We start from the raw sequence: 6,000 nt of genomic DNA, 5'->3' as shown, positions 1-6,000 counted from the left end.
AAAGAAAAACTACTACATCACCAAGAACTCAATTATCCCAACAAGAATTGAAACAATGGATCTTACCTGGTAGAGATGTGGTTAGGGCAGGTGAAGAGATTGTTAGATGAGAGAAGAGAGTGGATTGTCTACGATTTGATCGTGAATAGGGAGTATGATGGTTGGGGTTCTTTGGGAAGAAATAGAGGAGTTGGGTGTTTTGATTTGGGAGTGAGGGTTTAGGTTTAGGCGTGAGTAGATTAGAAGAGGGAGAGAGATATCAGGTTTGGGGGGGATAAGTTAGTATATTACAACTAAAAGAACTAAAAAATTAATAAAAAGAAGTAAATAAATAAATAAAATTAGCTTAAACTCAAGTGGCAGGCGGAACGGTACAAGCGCGGTACAAGCACGGTCCGAGCGTGGCCGCGCTTCTGAAACAGAATACTTTGCCATATGCGCAGTCTGAGCGCGGCCGCACTCTTGGGAAAAAAACTGAGGCAGAATACTATGCGTTTTGCGCGGTCGCGCTCCTAGGCCTCGAAATTTCTCAAATTTTTACCTATTCCTTCAGCGTCTGATGGACTTATCACTTGCCCAAGCTCACCTGCACTGGTTAGTACTTACAAAAATCAAAATAACAAATTCTAACTATACTAAAGTCACTACGCATTGGGTTGCCTCCCAACTAGCACCTTAGTCAATGCCGTGGCACGACAAATACAACAAATCAATGGGTTGACTCCCATGAAACGCCTGATTTAATGTCTCAGCACGACGCAGATAAGCGCATTTAAGGTACGCACAACTTTGGAGGCTCGATCAAATAGGTCATTGATACTTTCTTTGCTTCCTACATGCCCATGTAATGTTTTAGTCTATACCCATTTACTCTAAATGTCCGAGATTCATTACTCGCAGAAATCTCTACTGCTCCCATGGGGTAAACTTCAACCACACGGAAAGGGCCTGATCATCGTGATTTCAATTTGCTCGGAAACAATCTCAGATGCGAGTTGTATAGCAATACCGTATCTCCAGGTTTAAAATTCCGCTTAATAATATTCCTGTCATGTATCATCTTTATTCTCTCCTTGTATAATCTTGTGCTCTCAAAAGTGTGATACCTGAACTCATCCAGCTCATGCAATTCTGTTACTCTACTTGTTCTGGCTGCTTCACTATCAAGATTCAACTGTCTCAATGCCCATCAAGTTCTATGTTCCAACTCTACGGGTAAATGACACACCTTTCCAAACACCAATTAGTATGGAGACATGGCAATTGGAGTTTTGAAAGCGGTTTGATATGCCCATAGTGCATCCTCTAACTTCCTTGCCCAATCAGCTCTAGTTGCATTCACAATTTTTGTCAGCACACTCTTTATTTCTCTATTTGAGACTTCCACTTGCCCGCTTGTTTCTGGATGATATGGGGTGGCCACCTTGTGGCGTACATCATACTTCTCCAACAACTTAGTAAAGGCTAGATTGTAAAAGTGAGTGCCTTTGTCACTAATTATTGTTCTTGGGATGCCAAATCGGGTGAAAATGTTCTTTCTCAGAAAACCAATTACCCCATTTGCATCATTTGTAGGGAGTGTTGCAGCTTCCAACCATTTGGACACGTAGTCCACAGTGACGAGTATGTACTTGTTGCCATATGAGCTGACGAACGGCCCTATGAAGTCGATCCCCCATACATCAAACACTTCTACTTCTTGAATTGGGTTCATGGGCATCTCATGTCTGCGGGAAATGTTCCCAGTTCATTGGCATTCATCGCAACCCTTTATCCATAGATGTGCATCTTTGAATAGTGTTGTCCAACAGAACCCTGACTCCAAGACTTTCGCAGCTGTCCTCACTCCCCCGAAGTGCCCACCATATGATGACGCATGATAAGCCTGCAAAATAGAAGACTGGTATATCTCGGGGATATATCTCAGGATCATGTTATCAGTACAAATCCTGAACAGATAAGGCTCATCCCAATAATACATACGACAATCATGAAAGAACTTTTTCTTTTGAACAGAAGAAAGGTCATAAGGAACAATACCGCTCGCCAGGTAGTTTGCAATGTCTGCATACCATGGTGCTTCCTCGAGACTCATTGTTAGTAGTTGTTCATCTGGAGAAGTTTCCAGAATCTCTTCTACCTCAACCTTCTTTTCAGCTCCTTCCAGCCTAGATAAATGGTCAGTTACTTGGTTCTCCGTTCCCTTTCGGTCACGGATCTCCAAATCAAATTCTTGCAGCAGTAGCACCCATTGAATCAAGTGTAGTTTTGACTCCTTCTTTTCAATTAAGTACCTAAGAGCAGCATGGTCAGTATAAAAAGTTACCTTTGAGCCTATCAGGTAAGATATGAACTTGTCAAATGCGAACACCACTGTCAGTATCTCCTTTTCGGTCACAGTGTAATTTAGCTAGGCTCCACTCAGTGTCCTACTTGCGTAGTATATTGGGTGCATGATTTTATCTTTTCGCTACCCAAGCACTGCTCCCACAGTGTAGTCACTATCATCACACATCAGCTCAAACGGTTGCTCCCAGTAGGGGGCAACTATGATAGGTGATGTCACCAGTCTCTTATTTAATTCCTCAAAAGCTACCCTGCAGTCATCAGAAAACAAAAAAGAGTAATCTTTTTCAAGCAATTTACACAAGGGGTTAGCAATTTTGGAAAAATCTTTTATAAATCTCCTATAGAAACCTGCGTGCCCAAGAAAACTTCTGATTGCTTTGACTGAGGTGGGTGGTGGAAGTTTTTCTATCACATCAACTTTTGCACGATCCATCTTAATACCTTTACTTGACACTAGGTGTCCCAAGACTATATTAGTCTCTATACACCTTTTCAAAACTCGCCTCAAGTTTACAAGGCAATCATCGTATGAATTCCCAACCACTGAGAAGCCATCCATGAAAACCTCCATTATCTCCTCTACCATATCTGTGAAGATGGCCATCATGCACGTTTGGAATGTGGCGGGTGCATTGCATAGGCCAAATGGCATTCGTCGAAAAGCATAGATTCCATAAGGGCAGGTGAACGGCGTTTTCTCTCTATCTTCTGGGGCAATGGAAATTTGATTATACCCGAGTCCCATCCAGGAAGCAAAAGTGAGACCTCTCTGCCAATCTATCTAGCATTTGATCAATGAATGGCAGTAGGAAGTGGTCCTTCCTGGTGGCTAAGTTCAACTTCATGTATTCCATACAGATTCACCATCCTATAACTGTCCGAGTAGAGATCAACTCATTCTTCTCATTTTTCACTACCGTCATACCTCTCTTTTTCGATACACACTGCACTGGGCTAACCCAGTTGTTGTCAGAGATCCGCATCTAACTATTTGATCACTTCCTTTTTCACCACTTCTTTCATGTTGGGGTTCATCCTTCTTTTATGTTCTCTAGAAGGTTCGTGCCCATCTTTTAGCAGAATCTTATGCATACAGAAGACCGAGTTGATCCTCTTAATGTCTGCAATGGTCTACCCAATTGCAGTTTTGCACTTAGTTAGTACCTGCAAAAACTGTTTTGCCTGCACATCTAACAAATTGGATGAGATAATAACAGGTAGAGTTGACTCAGGTCCTAAGAATTCATACCTGAGATGAGATGGAAATGGCTTCAGTTCCAGCTTTGGTGGCTCTTCCAATGACGACTTAGCTGGAGGAGTTTTTCTTTCCTCCAAGTTCAAAGGCTCAAATTCCAGCTCCCTTTTCCAAAAACCTTAGCCTTCAAGAGCAAGTACCCACTCTGCCAAGTCTTCACCATTAGCTTCGTCTAAATTCATGAGACAAGCTGCTAGAGGGTCTTTAAGGTTCAATGTTTTTCTCTTGTTCAGGAACTACTTCTACTGTCGGTTCCGGTGCAGCTTCAGTCTCTTTCTCAACCACATCTTCCTTGTTGATGTTCTCTTGCGCATTCTGTACCGTCACCTCAGTTAAACCTGTTGAATCATCTATCTCAATGGGTACTGGCACCAGTGTTTCAGTCAGCATGCTATCACGAGCAATTTCTTGCTCCAGATCTAAGTCCCTACTATGTTGGAAACTCACTGCCATTAGCTGCTTCGGGCCCTGCTCTTTTAGATTGATTTGTGTGTCTGTAGGTATCGTCCCATGAGGACGATTATTTAGGGCCATGGAAATCTGTCCTAGCTGGATCTCAATATTTTTAATCGCTGACTCATGTGAGTCTACTCTGTCAGCTAGCTTTCCCATGGACCCAATCACTTGTTGCATCATACCCTCGAGTTTAGCAAACCAATTTTCATGTCTCACAATTTGTTGTTATTGAGGTTGTTGATAAGCCTGCTGCTGATTTTGCTGGTTGTACCCTTGTTGCCTTTGGTAAGACACCATTTGCCCCTGTGGTCGCATAGCCCCATGTTATTGTTGTTGTTGTAGTGCTGTTGAGATGGTCTATATTGTTGATTCTGCTGACCCCAATTCTGACCACCTGGTCTCGGTCCCCCGTAGTTGGCCACATAATTCATGTTCTCCTAATATTGTTGATTCTCACCTTCAACACTCCATGAACAGACATATAGATGATTAATGCATGATGTGCATAGACCCCCATTAGTTGCATCAACTATGTGTACATGCTTCTTCTCACCTGATTCTTCTACCTTTTTGGTGAGGATGCTCATTTGTGTATCAAAGTAGCCATATTTTCAACTATGGAGTTAGCTGGGTCTAGAGCCACTGAGTGAACCACATGAGTGATTGGAGCGTTCCGTGTTGTCCATCCTGAGTTTGTGCCATCTTGTCAAGTAGGATCTTGCACTCTCTGAATGTCTTGCTCAAAAATGCTCCACCCGCTGAAGCATCAATATTAGCTTTCAAAGTATCTGCTAAACCTATGTAAAATCTCTGCCCCAACATCTGCTCTGGAATACCATAATGTGGACATGTAACCAGGAGACCCTTGAATCTCTCGCACGTTTCATGAAACGTCTCAGTGGGTCTCTGTTTGAAGCTCAATATCTCATCAATTTGTTAAGCAGTCTTGTTTGGTGGATGAAATTTGCTCAAATATTATTTGACTAATTCCTCCCAAGTAGTGATGGAGTTGATAGAGAGTAAATTATGTCAGGTTTGGGATGCTCCTGTCACTGAGAATAGAAAAAACAACAAACGTATTGCTTTCGGTGTCACATTGTGTTGTCTCTGCGTGGCACAGATTGAGAGGAAGTTCTTTAGATGCTGTTGGGGATCTTCAACGTATGATCCAGAGAATAGTCCCTTGTTCTGCAACAGATGTAGCATGTTATTTGTGATCTGGAATGAGTCTGCTTGTATCTGAGCGACTACAATAACAGTTGCTAAGTTGTTAGCTGTGGGTTGTGACTAGTCATATAGTGTTGCTTCTAACACAAGAGGTGCCACACCTCGATCGATGGATCACTTGCGTTGTTTCTGTTGTTTGGGTCATTCACGTTGTCCCTGTTGTTTAGATTATCGTCTTCCATGTCTGATTCGATTCTTTCGGTTGAGTTTTGTTGTTGTTTGCCTTTCCTATTTGCACGGTTCAATGCCTTGAACACCTTCTCAGGATCTGATAATGCTTCGAACAATTCTCTAGTTCTTGAGGAGTTTCTAGGCATGCACCTGTGACAACCATGACTACAAATATTAGAATTTTAATGATCAGTTTAAATTGAAGAAAATTGACTACACTAAAAAAATTTGCACTTCTTTTTAACTGCAATCAATAACACCAGTAATTCCCCGGCAATGACGCCAAAATTTGATCATGCCCAACTATGCCTTATAAAAAGGACAAAGCGGTTGCTGCAAATATTTTTCGGTTAACAAGTCCGGAGTCGAATCTCACATGGAATTAACCTATCAATCACAACTATTAGACTTACAGAAATTCGCGTATTCAATCGTCAGAGATATTTGATTAACAATTTGGGTGTTTATTAACTAAATATTATGTAATAAAAATACAATAAATTAAGACTAGCTATAGACTGATTGTAAGCAAGAATAATAAT

The 6,000-nt window shown here is 41.6% G+C and overlaps 1 non-coding gene across 1 annotated transcript; it reads left to right on the top strand.

The window, feature by feature from the left end:
* The first annotated feature begins 4,892 nt into the window (after nucleotides 1–4,892).
* LOC142165143 (small nucleolar RNA R71) lies at nucleotides 4,893–4,999 on the top strand. Its single transcript, XR_012696101.1, has one exon. It is a non-coding gene; the product is annotated as a small nucleolar RNA R71 (small nucleolar RNA).
* Nucleotides 5,000–6,000: the final 1,001 nt, after the last annotated feature.

This window comes from Nicotiana tabacum, chromosome 1 (assembly GCF_000715075.1).
Source record: "Nicotiana tabacum cultivar K326 chromosome 1, ASM71507v2, whole genome shotgun sequence".
Taxonomy (NCBI): domain Eukaryota; kingdom Viridiplantae; phylum Streptophyta; class Magnoliopsida; order Solanales; family Solanaceae; genus Nicotiana; species Nicotiana tabacum.
This window is presented reverse-complemented; position numbering and strand designations above follow the sequence as displayed.